General features: G+C 36.5%; 1 long non-coding RNA gene across 1 annotated transcript in view; it reads left to right on the top strand.

The window, feature by feature from the left end:
* LOC112864833 (uncharacterized) overlaps positions 1–23,442 on the top strand; it is a 56,943-nt gene extending 33,501 nt beyond the window's left edge. Inside the window, exons 2-5 of the long non-coding RNA XR_015245844.1 lie at positions 18,942–19,054; positions 21,746–21,803; positions 22,415–22,583; positions 23,051–23,442. This is a non-coding gene — a long non-coding RNA (uncharacterized LOC112864833). The remainder of the gene's footprint in view (positions 1–18,941; positions 19,055–21,745; positions 21,804–22,414; positions 22,584–23,050) is intronic.
* Positions 23,443–23,836: the final 394 nt, after the last annotated feature.

Here is a 23,836-nt window from a genome sequence, read left to right as displayed (position 1 = left end):
AGCCCTAATAGTTGAGTCAGTAACCTTTCAACTTTGAAAAAATAAAGACTTAAATAAAGATGAAAAAGCATGTCAAGTCCATAATGCAAGTATTTCCATGTAAGAGTATAAACAAAATGTGTGTATTTATGCACAATGTGGCAAAATTAAAACAAATCCGGCATGTTAGGGCATCTGAGAGATTAGACTCGTGACTTTTACTTAAGGTATGGAAATGACTTTATATTTCTTATTTGATATTGAAAGAGGTAAGGCAATGGGTCTAATTTTGTAAACGATATTAGAAAACTTAGAATTTACTGTCCCAAGTTTAATTTATTCAATTCAAAAGACTTGCCTAAACGCTTAGGTAAAGTTTCCTTGTAAGAACCTATTTGGCATTTGAAGTACTTAAAAAGAAAACTGAAATCATTAATGTGTAATGCAACTTTAAATGTTATAGGCAATTTAATTACTCAAGATTATGAATAAGACTACTTATTAAATCAGTTCAATTTAAATAAAACATTAATCAAGGATCAATAAAAAGTGATTGTTCTACTGTTTATATAAAGATTACCAGATTTATAAACAATGTCAAAGTAATGATCAGGTAAGGACTGAAAAACAAAAAGAGTAAAGTGGTATAGCTTAAAGCCATACATAAGTAAAATAAAACTCTATAAGTATTTAAATAAATTAAAAAAATAAGAAGGGGGAGGAGGGAGAGGGAAATACAAGCAAAGGGTACAAATAGAGAAAATAATGAAATTATGGATTACAATCCAAACATACTAATAATTAAATTATCAATAGCATAAATACTCTAATTGAAAGGCAAAGACTATCAGAATAGATACATGACCCAATTACATGCCATTTACAGGAAACTAAATATAAAGAAACAGGATAAAAATAAATAATGAGGAAAAAGAAATAGCATGCAAATAGTAAGCATAGAAGTCTGGAGGACCTATACAAAACACATATTAAATGTAAAGGCATAAATATTTTAAAGGTAAAAATGATAGAAAAAGATATACCATGCTAATAACAGTGAAATAAATGCTGTAGTTGCTTTATTAAACAGTGTAGATTTCAGAAAATAATTAACAGGGGTTAAAAAACAGACATTTCATAATGATAAATTATGTCATCAAAAGAACCTAATAATCCTAATTTTTCCCACTAACAACAGAATTCAAAATACATGAAGCAAAAAGTTTTGTTGATTGTTTCTTTTGCTGTGCAGAAGCAACTGCACTACTAGGTATTTACTCAAAGAATATAAAAAGTACTAATTCAAAGGCATACATACACCCAATGTTTATAGCAGCATTACCTACAATAGCCAAATTATGGAAACAACCCAAGTATCCATCAGCTGATGAATAGATAAAGAAATGTGGTAGAGGGGAGCCTGGGTGGCTCAGTTGGTTAAGCGTCTGACTTCCGTTCAGATCTCCTAGTTCTTGAGTTCGAGCCGCATAGGGCTCTGTGCTGACAGCTCAGAGCCTGGCACCTGCTCTGGACTCTATGTCTCCCTCTCTCTCAGCTCCTCCCCTGCTTGTGCGCTCACTCGCACTCTCTCTCTCTTTCAAAATAAATCAACATTAAAGAAGATGCAGTATATATATATACAAGGGAATATTACTCAGCCATTTTAAAAAGAATGAAATCTTGTCATCTGCAACAACGTGGGTGGAGCTAAAGATAGAATTATGCTAAACAAAATAAATCAGTCAGAGAAAGGCAAATGGAATTTAAGAAACAAAACAAATGAGCCAAGGAGAAAAAAAGAGAGGGGGGCAAACCAAGAAATAGACTCTGAACTATAGGGAACAAACTGATGGTTACCAGAGGGGAGGTAGGTGGGAGGGATGTGTTAAGTAGGTGACAGGGATTAAGGGGTACACTTGTCAAGATGAGCTCTACTGTGTGGGAATGCTGAATCACTACACTGTGCACCCAAAACTAATATTACACTGTTAACTATGGAATGTCAGTAAAACCGTAAGAAAAAAATAAGCATAGGGCTGCACGTAAAAAAAAACAAAAACAAAAACAAAACTATCATTTGCATAACATGAGAAACATGGAATCCATGGGAGTAAAACTGAAAAAAATGTGTGAAACCCCCCACATTAACAACTAAAAACATTGCTGAGAGGAATTAAAGGCCTAAGGAAAGAGGGAGACAGACCTTTGTTGTAGGTCAGAAGACTCAAAATTGCTACAGTGTCAATTTTTCCTTTGTTGATTCCTTGACTCAATGTAATCACAATCCAAACCTAAGCAGATTATTTTTTTTATTTGGTAGAAACTGGAAAACCAGTACTAAAATTGATAAGGAAATGCAAAGGACCTAGAATATCTGAAGAACAGCCAAAATATTTTTTTTTAAAAAGCAAAGACAATGTTGTGTTTGCATACAGATAAACAAATAGACCAACACACATGCACACAAATGGACAATTTTTGAGAAAGTTGCAACAATAAATCAAAGAATAATTTTTTTTTTCAAAAAAAGGCCCGAGAACAACTGGCTTTCCATAGTCAAAAGGAAACAAAAGAATTTTATACTTCATACCAAATACCAAATAAAATGAATGTGGTAATGGTCACGGCTGTACAAACACATAGTAGCTCAGCAAATTGTACATTTAAATTTGTAAGGTCTATTTTTTTTTATACTTTAGTAAGAGAAGGAGAATTAATACAGACATCAGATTATTTATTATGGGAAAAGGAACACAATCTAATTTTCTTCTAAATCATTTGTAAAAAAAAAAAAAAGAAATTAGAATGAAATCTAGAATTTGAATACAGAGTTAATAGGAAATAATTTAAATTGAATAAACAATAAATAAATAGTGAAAAGCTACAGGTACATATATTTTCCTAAATTTATTTATTTTCCTTCATAAAATATATTTTAGCCCATGAATATCATTTTATCTAAATATATGTTGCATCTATTTCCCATGTTATGTTTTCTTTCAACTCTATGATTTTATTTTAACAGTTTTATTACACTATTCACAAAAGAGAAATAAGCATTTTAAAAACTATAAAAATACAGAAAACTTGGAATAATATAGCATAATTTGGAATATAGGAAACCCTTTACATCTACACAAACATCTCAACATTTCAAAATTTTTTGAAGTTTGTTTGTTTGTTTGTTTATTTATTTAGAGAGGAAGAGAATGCAAGCAGGAGAGGGGCAGAGACAGAATCTCAGGCAGGTTCCACAACATAGGCACAGAGCCACAAGCGGGGCTCAATCTCACAAACCATGAGATCATGACCTGAGCCAAGATCGAGAGTCAGACATTTAACCAACTGAGCTACCCAGGTGCCCCAAACATCTCAACATTTTAAAAGAAGAATTTAAATAATTAAGAGCTCAAAAGTAGACCTCTTAGGAATTTATTTGTATACAGTATAGTATATAGTATGAAATAGAATCTAAAATATTTAATTCTAATCATCATATAATAAATTCTCTTATGTGCTTGTCTCTATTTCTACATTCTTCATTCTGTTCTATCAGATTGTATACCTACAATTGTATCAAATGTCTTACTACTATATGTTTTTATAAAATTTCATAGTAATTAAATTAGTTCCCAGTCATTGTTCTTTTTTCAAAAAATTACTTGGCAATTTATTTACCCAGATAAATTTTGTTGTATAATTTTCAAGCTTAAAAAAAGCACAACTTTGAATTTTATTAACTTTAATTAAATAACTAAATAAAAAGGATTGACATATTTATTTATCATGTTTTTTTTCCTAATCTGGAGCATCAATTATTGGGGTTGTCCTTCATGCATTCAATGAAGTAAAGGCAATTTCTTCATATTGTTGTCAATTCACATATAACTACAAATAGTATTAGTAAACGTGCTTGCATATCATATTTAATAACATTGAAAAGAATGGTTTTGGCAATTTACCAAAACTAAACCCACTACCAACAACAACAAATAAAGAAGGGTGGGTTATCTTTAGAGGACAGAAATATGCTTCCTATGCAAAACCCAATTCCAAAAAGTTCTAAAATGTTCTTTTAAAAATAACAGTATTATTGGAATTATCTGTACTAAATTCTCCATAGCAAATTACTTTGTAGATGAAATTTATTTTATGTAACTGTACATATACTGGCATGTTTATAAAGAAAAACAAAATTAGTCTCTTTATTGCTGTCCCTTATGTATCTTTGTATCTCCCAAGGCCCTTGTGGTAGTAATATAACCTAAAAAAAAAATGCACAAATTTTTTGTGATTTTTTTTTTTTGTTTCAAAATATATAGCCCTCTCTGCCATGGAGATAGATAAGGTTAAGACAATCTCGTCTCTATAAACTGCCTCCTAAGAAAGTAAATTATCTACTAACTGTAGCTACAACAGTTGCAAGAACAAAATGTGTAACTCTGAAAGGCCCCATTGCAGTAAATGCCCTCTAAACACTGAGAAAAATAATTGCTTAGTGACTGATCAGGTAGGGTGTAAGAAAACATTCCACTTTCTGAATGTGAAGTTATAAAGTTTTGATCCTGTTCCTTATCTTCCCCAGTGACTCCAATAATGTGGTTTCATCTCTAGTAGAAAGGAGGCTAACTTTTTTCCATCTAACCTACAATATCTTCAGCTATTTCGTACAGAGTCATCTTGCTGTCATTCAATACACAGAAGCAGATGTCCTTTTTTCAATGATTCTTTTTATGGGCTCAAGACAATTTCATTCTATCAGCCTTTTCTTTTTATGAGCATTCAGGGACTACAATAAGACAGGGCACAGTGTAAGGAGACAGAAAGTAAGGCATTATATTCTGAGATGTGAAGTCAACAATAAGGTGAGAAAGAGATAGAGCTTAGGGAAACACTCTAGTGCTTCCAAGAAAAGTAGAATGGCAGTTCATACATATTATTTAGGAAAACTTTCTACTTATAGAATAAAAAGAAAAGCAAGAATTGTGAGCAGAATCATGAAAGGCTGGCACCATCTTCCATCCAATTCTATGTCTCCTCATTCCATAACAATAGGGTCTGAATTGAGCATATACTTATCAAGCTACAGACAACATTATCTAACTTCTCTTACAGCTGATGATAGGGATATAATAAAGTTCTCAACAATGATATGTCAGTGGAGATGATGCACGAGTAACTTGCTTAAAAGAAAATTACCTGACCTTCACTCACTTGCTCACTTTCCCTTTCTCTCAGACTGAAACACGGTGAGGTAGCTGTACAGCTTCGACTTGACAGGTAAGGAAAACGTTATTTGAGATGAACAGACAGAAGGAACGTGGGTTCTTGAATGGTCTTGCTGGGTACAGTCCCCATCAGTCTCACTAACCTCCAGACAACTTTGGGAGAAGAACTAAATTTCTATCTTATTTAAGCAACCATATTTGGGGGTCTTTATCAGCCTGATCTTAACCCTAACTGAAACTGGGACTTACACACAAACCTGACATCTAGTTTAAAATGTGAAAAAATACTATTGTGCTTACACTCAAATTGACAGTGAGGATACATTCAAGAGTGACTAAAAAAGAAAACAAAAGGGGGAGTATGAAAAAAATTGTTGGCAATCCTCTATCCATGAAAAAAACTTTTTAAAGGTTTAATACCAAAAACGAAAGAAAAAAGCCAAATAATTTGTATATGTTATCATAAAAATATAAAATAAAAAGTTGGACTGTAAGACACAGAAAATAAAATATGCAATGCAAAGTGACAGACGGGTACATAAACTGAGGTAAAAGGAAAGCTAACTAAAATAAGCTGAGAACACAAAGAAATGAGAAAGTGTAGTGAGAAAACACTACAATTTTAAATCAGATTTCAATCTGCCTATTGGAAGTTTTAAAGAATTAGAATCTCCTCACAGAAAATACAATCAGTTGTGCAGAGCACAATGGATAAGATTAAAATGATGGAACAAAATAGGCATTTTAAAATTTTCCAAAAATAACCATAAATATACAAGAAAAATATCGCTGAGCTGAAATAAAAATGTATGGTGGCAATTTTTTTTTGAGATATATGTTTAAAGAATAAATTTCTACAAGGGTTTAAAAACAGAGGGAAAAATGGGCTATTTACAAAGGAATGAAAACTAGGCTTAGGCATCTTATACTACGTCCAAATGAATAAAAAACAATAATTGAATGATGTTCAACAGGCAAAGAGAAGAGATTGCAAAAAACATACTCAATGAAGTCATCATTTTTCTGTGAAGGTACTGGACTTAAACTCACTGATATGTAAAGTCTCAGAAAACATACTATGCACTGATTCTATGAAAAGTACTTGAAGACTTAATCCTGATAGTCTTTAGATGAATCAAATAATAGATTTTAAAAGACTAATCATTTATGCCATGTAAGTATTTTTAATTAGGGAAAGAAATAAAAGAAGTAAAAGAAATGAGATGAGGATGTGTACTTTCAGAGCAAAACATTAGTAACAATAGGTAGACAGTAGAAACCAATGCTACCTGAGAAAATACCCAAATCCTAAAGTCCTAAAGGAAGCATAATGCTCAAACTAATATAGGGGACATCCAAAGACATCTTTCTATCCATGATGTTTCCTCACAAAAGACATCTATGGTAACTGTGCATGCTTAGAGAAGGAACCATACATATCTGCAATGCTGGCAATGTTTTACCTCTGTGGATGGGACCTGGTCACACACTGTTCACGTAATGTTCCAAACAGACTGAGTACTCAGGCAGCCCATGTGGTTCCCCATAGACAAGTCATAAATAAATACTAACTTAAAATCTTGCAAAATGTATTGTTTTCTACATATTTGCAAGAACTGCTGGGAGCTGACAAACTAAAGATACTGTGTTAACTCTTAAGCTAAAATACAAAGTATCTCTAAATAGATACTGTGAATTTTTTATGTAAATGATATAAAAGAATTTCTAAGGCTGAACAAAAATAATTTTTAAATGTATCAAATAACCTATAGAATTAACAAGTTTTACAAAACAGAAGTTCAGGGAGAATTAAGTTTCCAAGTTTGCATAAAGGACAGCCAAAAGTTAAAGATTTATTCTTGGATGTCATGTGATCAGAGTTCACTACCAGGAAAAGAATGTTACACTGATCTGAAAGTCTTACACCTTCTGTTTTTATATTTAAAATTCTAGACCACTCCCCTTCTTGAGGCACTCTTTCCCCTGGTATTCTGTTACATCACGTCCTGTTGGCCTTCCTTTCTTCTTTACCACCCTTTCTTCTTTTGTTTCTTTCCCATCTTCTCAACCAATGGCTAATAACTATGGCCTTGGGCTAAACGTAGCCTGTTTTTGTAATGAAACAAGTTTCATTTAAAATAAATAAACAGCCTTGCTTATGTGTTAATATATGCTCTATGGCTGCTTTCATGCTACAATGGCAGAATTAAGTAGTTACAACAGAGACCACATGACCTGCAAAATGTAAAAACATTTACCATCTAGCCCAATGCAGAAAAAAAAATTTACAAGTCCTGCTCTTCATTATTACCATTCCTCAGTTTTGTCCCAAGCCTTCCTCTCTTCTCATTCTGTATACTTCTCCATGTTCATTTAACCGACTCTACTCCCTTCATTTCTTCCACCTCACAAGCGTGTAGCTACAAGCCAGACCTTTACCCTTAACCTCCAGATTCCCGTGTCCAACACTCTTGGGCATATCCACCTGGATGTTTTCCAGTTCTCTTGTTCTTGGTGCATCCACAAATAAATCCATCATCCTCTTTCCACCAAATCCTCACATTCTTGTTTCTCAGCAGATGTAGCCACTGCTTACCTGGTCTTTAAATAAGTAATTTGAGAACCTGTGCTGACTCCTCCTCTCCTCCTCCCCCTCCTCTCCCTCCTCCTCCCCCTCCTCCTCCCCCTCCTCCACCTCCTCCCTCTCCTCCTCCTCTATCTCCCCCTCCTCCCCCTCCCCCAGATCATACATTCACTACAGTATGTTGCCGTATTACCTCAAATCCTTCTGATTTTCCTCCATCGATCCCTCTAGTCCCAAATACCATCATGCCTTCTCTGAATTACTGAAACACTCCTTAATTGACATGCATATGGTCTTCCTTCTCTCTAATCCCATCTTGACACTAAACCAACATTATTCTTTAGACATAAAGACCAAACCAATAGTTGTGTTCTACTATAGTCTCCGATATCTAATAAGTGATCAGTATTTTTGCATGCTATGGTAACTACAATACCATATTGTTAAAAGGAATAGAAAAAATAATAAATAGATGTGAGTCCACAAGCTCACTTGTGGACAGAGGGCAGAGAAGGATGGTATAAATCAAAAACTCTCATTTCAGATTAAAAAATATATATCATTTAAAATAATATAGCAGAGATTCCAAGCAGATTAACAAATCTTTTTTTTAATGCTTATTTATTTTTGACAGAGAGAGAGAGAGAGAGAGAGAGAGCGAGAGAGAGCATGAGCGGGGGAGGGGCAGAGAGAGAGGGAGACACAGAATCGGAAGCAGGCTCCAGGCTCCAAGCTGTCAGCACAGAGCCCGATGCGGGGCTCGAACTCACAGACTGCGAGATCATGACATGAGCTGAAGTCAGACGCTCAACTGACTGAGCCACTCAGGTGCCCCAAATCTGCTTCTTATTCTTTCTGGACACACAGCTAGACTATATCCCCCACCCCACCTTTTCTTTTCTTTTCTTTTCTTTTCTTTTCTTTTCTTTTCTCTTCTTTTCTTTTCTTTTCTTTTCTTTTTCTTTTCTTTTTTTTTTTTTTTTTTGCTGATTTTTCAGTTATATTTGGATATATAAAATATTTCTAATCAGTAGAATGTGAGGGAATGAAAATGGTCACTTCTAGGCCTCACCTTAAACACTTTCCATTTGTAAGCTTCCATGCTCTTTCCCCTTCCTGTTTGATGCAAGAAAAAATGGCAACTTTGGGATATTCATGCTTAAGATGACAGAGGCAGAAAAAGAAATACCCCCTGAATTTCTGAATCACCACTTAACAAGAAAATATCTCTTATCAAAAACACTGTGGTAGGGGGTGCCTGGGTTGCTCAGTCAGTTGAGCGTATGACTTTGGCTCAGGTCATGATCTTGCGGTTCATGAGTTCGAGCCCCACGTCAGGCTCCATGCTGACAGCTTGGAGCCTGGAGCCTGCTTGGATTCTGTGTCTCCCTCTCTCTCTGCCCTTCCCCTCCTTGTTCTCTGTCTCTCTCTGTCTCTAGCTCTCAAAAATAAATAAATGTTAAAAAAAAAATAAAAACACTGTGGTAGGCTGAATAATGATGCCCCAAATATGTCAGGCACTAATCCAGTTAACCTGTGAATGTAAGCTTATACTGCAAAAACAACCTTGCAAATATGATTAAGTTAAGGTTCGTGAAATACAACCTTAGCCTAGGTTATCTAGAGGGTAATCTAGGGGCCCAAGATAATCACAATGATCCTAAGAAAGACACAAAAGGACACAGGGTCAGAGCAGAAGACAATGTGATGATGAATGAAAGGAAGAAAAAGGAAAGTGACGTGGGACCATGATCAGAGAATGAAACAGTCTCTAAAGGTAGAAAACATTAGGAGCGGATTCTCCCCTAGAGCCTCTAGAAGGAACCAGAACTGCTGACACTTTGATTTCAGTCCTATGAGGACTCATTTTTGATTTCTTATCTTTAGAATTGTAAGAGAATGGATTTCTGTCATTTCAGCCACTTAGTTTGTGGTAATTTGTTGATTTGGGCAACATAGGGTCCTAGCTGACTCTACCAGGGAAAGATCAGAAAAGGGTTCTGAGATGAAACTAGATGGAGACAGGGTATAAGGACATTTGAGGAAATGGAGACAGCAAATGCAAATAACATTTTCATGAAGAGTGAAGACTGAATGAAAGAAAATAAATTGATGTGTTCTGGAGCATATATGGACTCTGAGGATTATCTTTCATTTGAGAGGGACACACAGATGATGCAGGGCAGAGTGGAAATGACTGGAAGAGAAAAGTCCTTAAAAAGGAGGAGGGGGGGGGCGCCTGGGTGGCTCAGTCGGTTGGGCGGCCGACTTCAGCTCAGGTCACGATCTCGCAGTCCGTGAGTTTGAGCCCCGCGTCGGGCTCTGTGCTGACATCTCGGAGCCTGGAGCCTGCTTCTGATTCTGTGTCTCCCTCTCTCTCTGCCCCTCCCCTGTTCATGCTCTGTCTCTCTGTCTCAAAAATATATAAAACGTTAAAAAAAAAAATTAAAAAAAAAAAAAGGAGGAAGGGGGTCTGACTGGAATCGAGTGAGAATACACTGTCCTTTGATGAGAAGAGGGACACTTGCTCTTCTTCAAGATTGCAGGAGAAGATGGGTGCAGTCGCTTACCGATAAATAATTTGGTGACGGCCTTTACAAATGAGAAGTTCCATTTTCCCCATGAATAAAAGAGCATCAGGTGAAATTACACATAGAATAAGGAGTGCGATGAGTTATGAAAGAATAGGAATTTCATGAGTTTACAGAAAATTTAGTCTTGTTTCAAGTTGATGATTATGCATTTCTAATGACATCAACAGAGCTGTGTGTTTGTGCTGTTTTGTTTTTTCCAAAATATTTAGTGACACGGATGTAAGCATAGAGAAGGTATAAGTTTGGACTCATGGAGGGCTGCTGAGTGAAGAGAAGAAAAAAAGAGAAAAGATATTTGAGAATATTTGCAAAGCAGCAATAAGTGGTAGTAATAAGACATAATGATCATCACAAATGATGGGACTCCAAACCAGAAAAGAAGAGTAAACAGGAGTGGGTGGTGGACAGAATAAACATGGTATCCATAAATTCAAGATATCCATAGAATTACTGAAACAACAGATCTTCATTGTTGGATGTCTCCAAAGAGGACCTGAGCTACAGCTGAAGATTCAGGAAAAACAAACAAACAAACAAATAGGGCAAGGCATGGCAGCTGACAGGGTATGTTTAAAGCTTACACACTCCCGGGGCGCCTGGGTGGCGCAGTCGGTTAAGCGTCCGACTTCAGCCAGGTCACGATCTTGCGGTCCGTGAGTTCGAGCCCCGCGTCGGGCTCTGGGTTGATGGCTCGGAGCCTGGAGCCTGTTTCCGATTCTGTGTCTCCCTCTCTCTCTGCCCCTCCCCCGTTCATGCTCTGTCTCTCTCTGTCCCCAAAATAAATAAACGTTGAAAAAAAAAAAATTAAAAAAAAAAAAAAAAAGCTTACACACTCCCAGTAGGAGCTTCTCTCAATAATGTGGGGTGGAGGACTTTGAAAGGGAATTTTGTGCACCCAATGTTAGGACCTGAAATAAAAACACCAAGTAAGAGCCAGAGGCACAGAAATACAGTCTACTATCACTCTCTGATTTCATCTTAACTTTCTCTAAAAATTAGAAATACTTATTCATGAATCCATATGCCCACGTTGGGATGATTACAATGTAATAAACGGCCCATCTGGCCTCTCACACTGACATTCAAGACCTTCATAAATTTTCCCTGCTACAATATCTGTTCCTAAACCTTTAATGAGAAACCCTACTTGTTAATGCACTCAGAAAAGAAGCATTAGCCAAGTTTGCACAAGTAAATATAAAAACAGAATGAAAATATAAAAGCGTTATTAAATATAATGATCAAAGTATCCCCTCCCTAAAGGAACACTGACATTGGATAAGAAAAGAAAAAAAAAAAAGAGTTTATAATTATACAATTAGACAAGTGAGAATAGGCAAAAGAACTATTTAAGAGCACCTCACGTTTTGTTTTTTTCTTTGTATTTTGAGATAGATGCTAGAAGTGTCAAATAGCACTCATTTCATCCATTGCATGCTAGGGATGTTATTGCCAAAAGAATTTTAAAATTGAATAATTCACTGACTTCACCTCCCTGACCCTATGTAAGTACCTGATCTTCAGGTAACAGCACACCAGTCCTGAGTTATTTTTTGTGCATCAGCTCAAATGTGCATCAGCAACCAAATAATGACAGTAAGTTCTGCCCATTTTATTTGTAGGAAAGTAAATGCGCATCATGGAGCCCTATAATAATGATAAGTTCTTCCTATGATTCTCCTAAGGAAACAGTAACCGAGATATTACAAACAGGGATGAATACGGAGAAGGGGAGAAGAGAAGCTCATTTTAAAATACAATGAATCACAGTGCCTGGGTGGCTTAGTCCGTTGAGCATCCAGACTCTTGATTTCAGTTCAGGTAATGATCCCAGGGTCATGGGATCAAGCCCCACATTGAGCTCCGTGCTCAGCATGGAGCTGCTTAAGATACTCTCTACTTTCTCTCTCTCTTCCCACTCTGTCCCTTTCCCCCACCTGCTCTCTCTAAAAAATAAGAAGAAAAATAAAATAAAGTAAAATAAAATAAAATAAAATAAAATAAAATAAAATAAAATAAAATCAATCACTACTATATTCTACTTCAGAAACTGTAAGTGATCTAGATGAACATGGGGGGAAAAAAACCTTTGGTTCTGAGACATTCAAGAACTGGAAATATGTCAATTTATGACATTTCCATGAAATAAAGAGAGTGTTTGTTGTTATTTTCCTCCATTAATTCTAAGCATTATTTACTTTTTCCTTAATTTTACCATCAGAAATAACCAAATAAAAAGTAGTTTACTAAAAGTCAAATACAATTTTTCTAATACTTGAAAACATAAAGGAAGGAGAGCAGGGAAGAAAATGTGCAAGGAAACACAAGAGGAAATGGTTATCAAAAAGGGTAAAGGTAAGGGGCTCTTGAGTGCCTCCATTGGTTGAAAGACTGACTCCTGATTTCAGCTTGGGTCATGATCTTATGGTCATGAGATAGAGCCCTGCATTGGGTTCCCATGCTGGGCGTAGAGCCTGCTCGGGATTCTCTCTTTCCCTCTCCCTCTGCCCCTCCACAGCATGTGTGTGCTCGCTCTCACTCTAAATAAATAAATAAATAAAATATTTTTTTAATAAAGGGTAAAAGTAAGTCTCCTGAGTGCCTCTTATATCAAGGTAAAAGCAAAGTGAATATGGACAGCTGACATATTCCAAATATATTTATACTAGATAAGTTCTTCCTTCCCCTCTATTTGCATTAAAAACTGATGTCCATGCATTACTTACTGGAGGTCTCCAATTAATTCATAATATTTAGTGCAGTACTGAAGTTGTTCCTACCTATAAATAAATGGTACTTGTGCCGTTATGCATCCCTGTAGTGATATATCTGAACAAGGTAAAGATCCGCTTGAGATCTTTGAGATGCAACCCCCACCCCCGCCATCCTCACAAAGTTTTTATTCCCTCTTTTCTCCTAACTATCCTTGGCCTGTTGGCTGTATAACTCATCTTATCCCTCCCGCTCACCAAGAAACTGGTGATAGCTCTAGATATTCATGCTACCTAACAAATCAAAGTCAGTTTCCCAGGCATACCACCACCCTGGTGGCCCAAGGTCAGGTAACTTCCTTGAATCATGCTTTAAAAATCCACCTAAACTTAGCTCAACACAGAGACCTCCGAAAAATCACATTTAGGTGAAAGATTAATGATATAGATTATTTAAAAGGATTCTTGAAGAATTTTTAAAATGGGTCAGGGCTGAAGAGTGTGTTTCAATTTTAACCATATACACAAAGCAAGAGAAAACTCAATTACAACAGAAAAATCTTGAAAATGATATGTAGATAAATATGTAAACTAAGAAATCACCCATTAAAATAGGTTATATGAGAAAAAAAATATGCATTATGTACAAAACTAGGCCCTAGAAAGAAAAAAATATTAAAAAGTAAGTCAAATAATTATATCCTAGCTTTATTCAACATTACCTATCAAAGCTTGAAATTAATAAAATAATAGCAATGTACTAAATGAAAGTCTCTTACAAATAGAAGTTCTATTCTAGCATTTGAAAAAGAGCCTAAGATTATACTTAAAGCGGAGATCAGAAACAGAAGTTTTAATAGATCAAAGTAATATCTTCTATTTCATGTCTCTCTGCAGAACAATTAAGGATTCTGTTATTAACCATCTGCTAGGTTGGGGCTTTTTTAAAAATGAAATTAAAAAGAACAGGACATACCATCTCATGACTGTATTTGAGTCATCATGTGTAGAATTTGTTTACATCAGAATGACATTTTTTTTTTTTTTTTTTTTTTTTTTTTTTGCCAAAGAGTCTTATTAAAAGAGGCTTTTGAAAGAGCTGGTACATTATATGATGTGCTCAGATAAGGTAATGGAATGAACCAGAAAATCTGTCATTAGATAAGGTTCTGGGAGCTGAGAATAAGATGGGCATCAATTAAAATGTCCAAAAAGCTAAAACTAAGATACAGCAGTACATTACACAAGGGTGGCCCCTCTCCTTGATTTTCAACAAAGTTGGAAACAATTAAGGGTTAAATATTTAAGCTTTAAAAACTAGGCATTTTCTGTCATAACTGGAAAATGCACTAGTTGGGAGAAAAATTGTTCCTAAGATTTTGGAAAGCAACCTATTTGTTTTTTCCAACGGCAACCTTTATGGAATTTTCTGGAAAACTGCTTCTTGCTTTAACAAAATATTTTTAAGTAATAATACACCATATGCCTTGGGGGAAGAAAGAAAAAAGAAACTAATGAGAAAAGAAATCCATCATTTGCATTTTATTAATAGAGAGTTCAGAGAAACATTTACATATCCAGAAAAGAAAAGAAAAAAAAACCCTTTAAACAAAACACATAACCACATTTGGTCAGGTAACCAAAAAATGTTTTTAAGTGTTTGTTTGTCTGTTTGTTTGTTTAGAGAGCAAGAACATGAACGGGAGAGCGGCAGAGAGAGAGGGAGAGAGAGAATCCCAAGCAGGCTCCACAATGTAAGCAGAGAGACCTACACAGGGCTCAAACTCCCAAACCGTGAGAACATGACCTGAGCTAAAACCAAGAGTGGGAGGCCCAACTGACTGAGGCACTTAGGCACTCCACCAATTTTTTAATCTTCTGTTCTCTTCTCCTCTGCTCACCTCCTCCCCTTTGAAATCAGGGGCAGCTGTATGTTAAGTTTCATTCTATTCCATAGACGTTCATGATAAATGTGGAGAGTTTATACAGAGGCAAGTCACATTTAAAATTATTTGAGATGTCTCTCTACTCCAATTCTGAAGGTAAATGCCTGGAATAAAAATTGAATGTTAACTTCTAGTTTAATTGGTAGATTACACTAGAGGAACAATACAGAATCCTTTTTTTTTTTTATGCACAATGCCTTTTTTTTTAATTAAAAAAAATTTTTTTTGTTTATTGATTTTTGAGAGAGAGACAGAGACTGAGCATGAGCAGGGGAGGGGCAAAGAGACAGGGAGACACAGAATCAGAAGCAGGATCCAGGCCCTGAGATGACAGCACAGAGCCTGACACAGGGATTGATCTCACAAACAGCGAGATCATGATCTCAGCCAAAGTCAGATGCTTAACGGACTGGGCCACCCAGGAGTCCCATATGCACAATGCCTTTGTATGTCACTCTCTGTTCAGAAAACAGAATTATAAAATGTAACATCCATAAGATATGCCAGAGAATTTCCAGCCCATTAAAAAGATTAGTCTCCATTAAAAGATTAGTATAGCCGAGTGTAGGAGAGCCTAATCCTGACTCCTACCCCCAAACCAGATACTGAACAGCCCTGAAAAACTAAGATACCCAAAAATGCCATAGGTCTATTTGCTAGGCAATTAAGATTCAACAGAGAAGGAGTATTTACTCTACTAGAGAAGGGAGGAAGTACGTTATAGCTTGGCCACTTTCTCTCTGAAAAGCAAAACAGGGAAGGCTGCGGATCCCATAGTCCTGCTTGTGGACTTCTTTCTATTTTCACTGCTGGTTTCATTCCTGCCTTGCACTGTAACAGCATTCCAACTAGTTTTAAGTGTTCACTTGCTTCAAGCTCATGCACCTTGCTTGTTGACCTGAGTCCCTTGATCTGCAGCAGAACTAACTTACTTTTTTGAGATTTGCAGACGATGGCCTGAAGGAGTAAAGGACCTAACCTTCCCAGAAGATAGGGCCTGACTACATTTGAAAACAGCTGTGGCGGACACCAGCAAATCAATTCAGGGTCATGCCACATACGATTGGCTGCCTGGACACCTGCTTCTCCTGCATGTAGTGCTCCTCCCCTCGCTTTTTCCCATGCCTTCTCTTTAGAACTTTCTAACTTCGTCTGGACGGGGAGGATGGTCTTTGAAACATTAGTCCACTATCTTCCCAGGTTGCTGGCTTCCTGAATAAAGCCAGTTTTCCTTTCCCACCATCACTTGTCTTTTTATTATTTACTTTCAATCAGTGAGCAGCCGAACCTGAGTTTGTAAGCGATTCTTTGTCTGGTAACCCTACCATGTTCAGTGTCCATAAGCTGGGAATATCTCTGCTCCAATTTCTCCAAAAAATAAAGCTCCTCTCACCTCCTGGGGAGTGGGAGAGGGGAGATGCTTGGCTGCATGGAAAAGGGAGAGCACTGGAAATCTAAGGTTTTTGTTTACAGACTTCTGAGTAGTCTCACCTATCTGCTGCTCCCTGTGCCTTCTGGAGTACTTGTTACGTCTAAGCACAGAATCCTTCAAAACTGTCCAGGAACATGTTCCCCCACCCATAGGATCCATGTGTCCAAACTCTGACATAGACAATGCATACTGTTTTTATTTTGGTCAAATATTACTTCTCCGTTCTTTTGGAGAATATTGAGATTTAGACTCCTTTGCTGTCTTTCCTGTTATTTTTATCCCTGTTGCTTAACACCATTCTTGTTTTCTTATTATTTTCACTGTAGTAGAGTTTTTATAAGGCACAAAACATATTCATATAAACTACCAAATTTAATATTTTTCTCTTAAATAAATGTGTATTTTTTAAAGCACAGGCATATAATTATATGTGAACATAAAAGTTCTATGAAAACTATGTCTGTTCTGGCTTCCACTGCTTCTTCATCACCTAGAACTGGGCTTAATACATAATTACTTTTGCATGAATGCACATACACACATATCTACAAAACATAATTTCTCTGTGAAGTATTTTAACATGGCAATTCTATATCATGTTTTTATGGATATTTAAATTGCCATTAAAACATGTAAATGCAGGGGCGCCTGGGTGGCGCAGTCGGTTAAGCGTCCGACTTCAGCCAGGTCACGATCTCGCGGTCCGTGAGTTCGAGCCCCGCGTCAGGCTCTGGGCTGATGGCTCGGAGCCTGGAGCCTGTTTCCGATTCTGTGTCTCCCTCTCTCTCTGCCCCTCCCCCGTTCATGCTCTGTCTCTCTCTGTCCCAAAAATAAATAAACGTTGAAAAAAAAATAAAAAAAAAACATGTAAATGCAGACTAACATTACTGCTAAAAGCAAACCTATATTCTATACAAAGATTCAGAATTAGAAATGACTGCAAAAATGTGTGTATGCATATATATGCACATAGACAGATATATAGATATATAGCTATATCCTCTGATTTAAATTAACAACAGCTTATTCTTATGTTTATCCTTAGCAGTTTAGCTCAACTATTTCTGAGCCATATAAAAAAATCAGTCCCAGAGACAGAAAACTTGAGCAATGCTTGTGGTTTGAAATAAAAAGTGGACCGTAAGTCACAAAGTACACCATTACTCTATGGCAGATAACCGCCACGTGTATTTTAGAAAGGTCCTTCATATACTTTGACTGCATAGACTCTGGTCTATTACATAAAATATGCCCAAGGTCAAGTCCAACAGGGAAAAATTAGAAAGTATGCCATTTTCATCATTGTTTAAAAAGTTTAAAAATCCTCGGAGGCACCTAGGTAGCCCAGTCTGTTAAGCATCAGATTGTGGCTCAGGTCATGATCTCATGGTTCATGAGTTCGAGCCCTGTGTCAGGCTCTGTGCTAACAGCTCAGAGCCTGAAGCCTGCTTTGGATTCTGTGTCTCCCTCTCTCTCTGCTCCTCCCCTGCTCATGCTCATTCTCACTCTCTCAAAAATAAACATTAATTTTTTTAAAGTTAAATCCTCAAAATATTGCATTTATTTTTTCAATTTTTTAAGTTACTGGAAATATATACTACAGTCCAAACTGAAGACCAGTTCTTCCTTTTTAGTATTCTCTTCATCTGATCCATAACTTTCTTTCTCTTTTTTTACTCTTCTGCCTTCTGGATTCCTTCCCCCCACCCAGCTTTTAAAATTGTTCCTCCTTTTTTCTTTTCCTTCTGTCCTTTTTCTATTCCCTCTTCCATTATTTTGCAGTGATGAACATCTTTCGATCATTGAAAGCTTGAGATTCATGCTCCAAAAATTATATTCCTTTTGTGTTTTGGACATGCCTGATTTGTTGAAGGTTTATTACTTTAAGATGAAAAGGCATTAAAATGGTTCTATTCAAATAAAGTTTGAGTCACCTGAGACTCAATACCCTGAGAGAATGGGGGTGGGAGATTGGGAAGCATTTAGGGAGGTACAGTTGTGTTGGGATTGAGAAAAATCTATAACAGAATATATGGGATTAATCTTAATGCCATTCATATTGTACTATATAGCTAACTACTACGAGGCACAATTAAATGGAAAAGTTTGTCTCTTTCACTCTCCACATATCATGACACACACACATTCTCTGTTTTTCTCTCTGCATCTCTACATGTATATGTAGCATAGTGGTGAAGATCATGGGCTGTTTCGTCATAAAGATACAATTTGGATCTTGACTCAGCTATTGATTATTCAAGTCAACCTTGAGCAAGTGACTAATTACTCTAAACTTTAGAACTCCTTTACACAATGAGAACACAAATACCTAATTCTCAGGTTGTTGTCACAGTATTTAATTAATATATCTAGCTGTTGATCTGGCATAGGACCTGGTAAACACTCAAGGGTGGCAAAAACTGCTAGCTATTCACCAAAATCCATGTTCTCTCTTCCTTCATACCAGAGCAAGACCACAATGGCTAGCTGCCTTTGAAGATAACAGAGCTATGTGGTGGAGCTATTTTGAGAAGATGGGGAGCAGAAGTGATATGTGCCATTCTGGCCAATAAACACCTTGTATGTATCATTCTCTCTGCTCTTTCTCTTTCAGCTGGTGATGAAGCTTGACCTTAGAAGCTCTGTAAATTCTCTTCTTGCTCCTTTGAAATGTATGTAAGTCTTCTCCCAGACTCTTTCCAGTGTTATGACTCAGAAAATATCTTTCTCAAAGACCTCTGAATACGATCTTTGAAATATAACAATGGAAGGAGATAACACCCCTACAGAACAATTACTTTGGGAGGTAGGTAGAAAGAGCTAGAATGTTAGGTGTTTAATTCACTCATTGCTCCTTATATTCAAGTCACACAATAAAGAGGTGAACTCAAGAGAGAGTTCCTGGTTTGACAGCAGAGGTGAAAGAGAACAGAGTCCTAAATTTCAGGATCTTTAAAATCTGAAAAGTAAATTGTTTCTGTAGCGTAAGAATAGGAAATAAGGCTGAAAGAACATTTAAATTTAAAAAAAAAATCCCTTTGATTTTAAAGTTTATCAGAGGAATGGACATATGAGGCATAGCCTATTCAAATGAACTCAACTACCATTTAGTTAAGAAAAAAATAAAAGAAGGAAGGAAGAAAGGAGGTGGGTAGGAAAGCAAACTTTCTATTGTGACTAAGCCACAGTATATTCTTGGAGTCCAGATACAAGAAATTGTATACCAACTCTGAGAAAATCATATGGGCATGCTGACAAGAACCAACAGGAAACATTTTCATATTCCTCAATCCAATATAATACTGGGAAGGGTCTTGGGATTTTGACCTAGGTCTGTGCTGCATCCTTCAATAATTCATTTAATTGTCTTTGTTTCCATTTCTGTACTTGTAGTGAATGTTGAAATTGATTATTTAAGCTATTTTACATGATTTTTTTTTTACTTAAACACAATCTAATAATGGCAATAAAAATATGACTAAACTCATAGGTAGGAACTCAAACCTTACAGTCAATTATTTTAATCCAGTTCACTTGAAATTTAAAGGACCTCTGCTCTTTGGCAGGCCACTTTAGCCAGCTGAAAAAGCATTGACTCACCAGCATTTGAGCTCCTCATGAAGATAAGGGGATAAGGAATACACAGATATGGAGGCTTTAAACAGATATATTCTATACTATTAAAAAAAAAAGCTTTTAGAATATTTTCAAAGCTGAATGGTGTAGCAAAATATTTTTTCCTTTGTAGAAGAAACCAGCAAGAACAAACAATATTTCTTTGTTCATTATAACATATTTGTATACAGACCCTTGCAGTTGATTAGAGTAGTGCTAAATTTCAAAGAACAGCAATCTAGTTTTTATATAGTTGAGTGGCCTAGATATTAATAAGGATATACATACTAATGATGATGAACCAGCTGTCCATGGAAAAGCTGATTTAGAGCATATCCAGTTTTATCATTCTGACAGCTCACACGGGAAAACATACCATATTCATTCCCCTTCCTTGTGCTAGAGTCAAATTAGAATTTCATTTAAAGATAAGGAGCCAATATCATACCATTTTACATTCTCATCTTTATGACCTACTTATTTTTCATACTTGCTGTTAAGAGATGGGCATTCTTCAATGTCAGAAGGGAGTGGTTTTATTTCTCTCTATATTTTCTGTTTTAGTGAACTTTTGAAAAAAGGCATTTCTTCCGTCTATCTCAAACACACTTTAATGTATCTGAGATCATAATGATCTTTTTTTTTTTTTCCATTTAAGCATTTTTTTGGTTGTGGGCCTCTTTTAGCATTTTCTTATTTCTTATCAAGTATGACTTCATTATATTTAAGCCCTTATTTAATAAAGTGTCATTCATTTCTAATTAGTGGTAGATGATTTCTAATTTGAAATAGATAATAATAATATATGCCTCTGTGTGTAATATTTTAAATGACTATAATAACAATTTGATCAGAAGAACTAATTATTAATCCAACTTTTTAATGTTCTCTTTGATGACAACTGAATTAGACGGGATGGAAATAAACAAACTGATCAGGGTAGGGAGATCAGAGAAAAAGAGAAACAGAGTTAAAATTTCATACATCAATTTTCCTTGGAAAATGTCATCATGTGAGTATTAATGATACTTGTAACAAGGGCAAGGTAAAGCTGTGAAATTTCTGCTGAGTTCATAATGTCCTTTCTATTGTCCACTCTTTTTCAACAGGGTACAATGCTCTTGAGAAACCTAAGAGCTTATATTTTTTTCATGAAGGCAATGCCCACCCAACCTGCTCTGCAAAGTGTCCAAGACCCATGCTACTAACGCCATGCGGTACACATACACGATTTGCTGGTGCACAACTCACAGGCAGAGAAGGAGTGGAACATATGTGATCCTCTAAACTCTTATGGTCTTACAGCTTAGGCTGGGCACATATGGTCTGAAATCATCATGGCCAACAATCCTGTTGATAGAGATCCCAAACCTGTAATGGTCTATACTTTTAGTGGAACAGATGTAGGGGTTGGGGGTAAGGTGGGAGACAGGAAACATTTATACTACAAAGGAACAATAGGAAATGGCCTTATTTAAAAGGTAGAGTCATGGAACACAATAGCTGGAATTGACCTAGGCTTTTTGTTGAGCTAACATACCACTGAGCCACTCTTGGCTAACTTTGCAAAGTAAGGAGGAAACAGCATCTAGAGCTATCCAAATTGGTCTTCTCACAGCCTCACAAAAATATTCCTACCTGTCTCCTGTTCCGTAGGGCCCTACCATCTGCTAGAGAAGTCACAAGTCAATGATGGTTGTTGCATTAAAGCACTGTAAGTTGTTACTTCATACAGGTAATGTAATAATTATAGTCATAGTCATAATCATAATCCTCATCATAAAGTATATCCAGTGTTTATTGAATCCTTACCATGTACCAAGCACTATGCTTAGCACTTTATGGATATTAAGTCATTCAATTTAATCCTTCTAAGAATCCCATATGACAAACATTGTTATTAGCCACAAAATATTTAGATATTAAAATGGGAAAATTAGGCGCACCTGGGTAGGTCAGTCAGTTGGGCATCCGACTTTGGCTCAGGTCGTGATCTCACAGTCTGTGGGTTCAGGCCCCACATCGGCCTCTATGCTGAGAGCTCAGAGTTTGGAGCCTGCTTCGGATTCTGTGTCTCCCTCTCTCTGCTCCTCCCCTGCTCATGCTCTGTCTCCCTCTCTCTCTCCCAAAGGTAAATAAATTTAAAAAGTAAAAATTTAATAAAGGGTGCACTAGTCAATTAAGCCTTCACCAAAATAACTTAATTTAAAATGGAGAACTTAAACACCATCACTTTTTGGATGGGAAAGACATCTGAGTGGGAAATACACCTTCTAGTTTTATCCAACTCATAACCAATTCTTATTGCTTTTTACTCCTTTGAAGAGGCACAGATCAGCTGGCTTTCCAGAAATATACTACACTATCTGGAAATCCAGGTGTGAAGAACAAATTTCTGTGCCCTGGATATTAAACAGAGATGGCCTCCTTCATAAACTAACCACAGCCAATTTACGCAGATACCCACTGCAGAAAAAGCACAAAACAGTATAAAGTAAGCATTCTTGTCTTCCATTTCTAGCAGCTCTGTCTTCTGCAAATACATAATTCATGCAGCTATCAGGTCACTTTCTTGTCAGCGTCACAAAGGAAAGTGGGAAGGAAGGGCCATTTTCATACTAATCAGTCAGAGAATATTTTGCAATACATTGTATTTTGCAAATACATTGCAGCCAAGTGCAGCTCCCTCAATGTGCACACTTCCTGCAAAAGCCTCAATGTCTTATGAGTTATTAAAGCATCAAGACTAAATTGGAACGTTGGCATTTTTAAAAGTAGACTATAAAAAATTACCATTCAATTCCCTTTACCCTTTTCTCCCAGCCATTACTTTCCCGTTAAACAACCTGAAGTCTCTCTAATAGGCCTCTCCTTCCTATACTCTCCTGCCACTTTTGCAGTAACCACTTTGGAATCTTGAAGCTGAGACCAGTCACCTTTATTTGCCCTTCTCTTATCCAGCAACAGATCGCTACTTAATCCCCATCCATTTTTAAAAGGAGTTCACCAAGATGTTTCAGGTGGAAGAAAAGAATACTGAAGAGTCTAATGGCCCTCAAAGTACTATTTCCACTGCCAGTTTTCACCGCAGAAGCACAGGAAACACCTCAAAGTCCTGCACAGAGATGGGTACAGCCTCATGGACAACTGTTGGGCCAATGCTTTGGTTTTCGGCGGTACACAAACAGAAAGGTCCTGGGCAGCAAGTAACAACATGAGATAAGAAAAGAAACCCTACTGGGGTGCCTAAGTGGTTCAGTTGGTTAAGCATCTGACTCTTGATCTCAGCTCAGGTTTTGGTCTCAGGGTATGAGTTCAAGCCCCACATTGAGCTCCATGCCCCGCCCCCCTCCCCCCTTCCAAAAAAATAAAAAAATAAAAAAATAAAAGAAACCCTGGTACTTTAATTTCCTAGTCCCCAGGTCAAAGAAACCAAATCAGTGATTCAGACCTAGTCAAGCTTCTATAGCATCTATTTTGGTTTTTATTTTTGACACTATGAGGTGTTCTTTTTGCAGCCTAATTTCATTTATTCTTTGTGCCTCAGGGAACAGGACTCCTCCCAATTGCTTTGGAAAACGATGCCATAGTTTAATAGATGTCACTAGCACAGAGGAACTTTCATGATGTTGTGACTAAATTTTTCTTTTCTTAATTGCATACCATTATTCCTAATTATGTTTACTGGTATGGTGCTAAGTAATTATACTCCCTTCTTCCTGTTAACACCCTTCAGATATTAGAAGT

The sequence above is a fragment of the Puma concolor genome, chromosome E4 (assembly GCF_028749965.1).
Source record: "Puma concolor isolate L17-30 chromosome E4, mPumCon1.1.hap2, whole genome shotgun sequence".
Lineage (NCBI taxonomy): Eukaryota > Metazoa > Chordata > Mammalia > Carnivora > Felidae > Puma > Puma concolor.
Note: the sequence above shows the minus strand (reverse complement) of the source record. Positions and strands in the feature narration are given on the sequence as shown.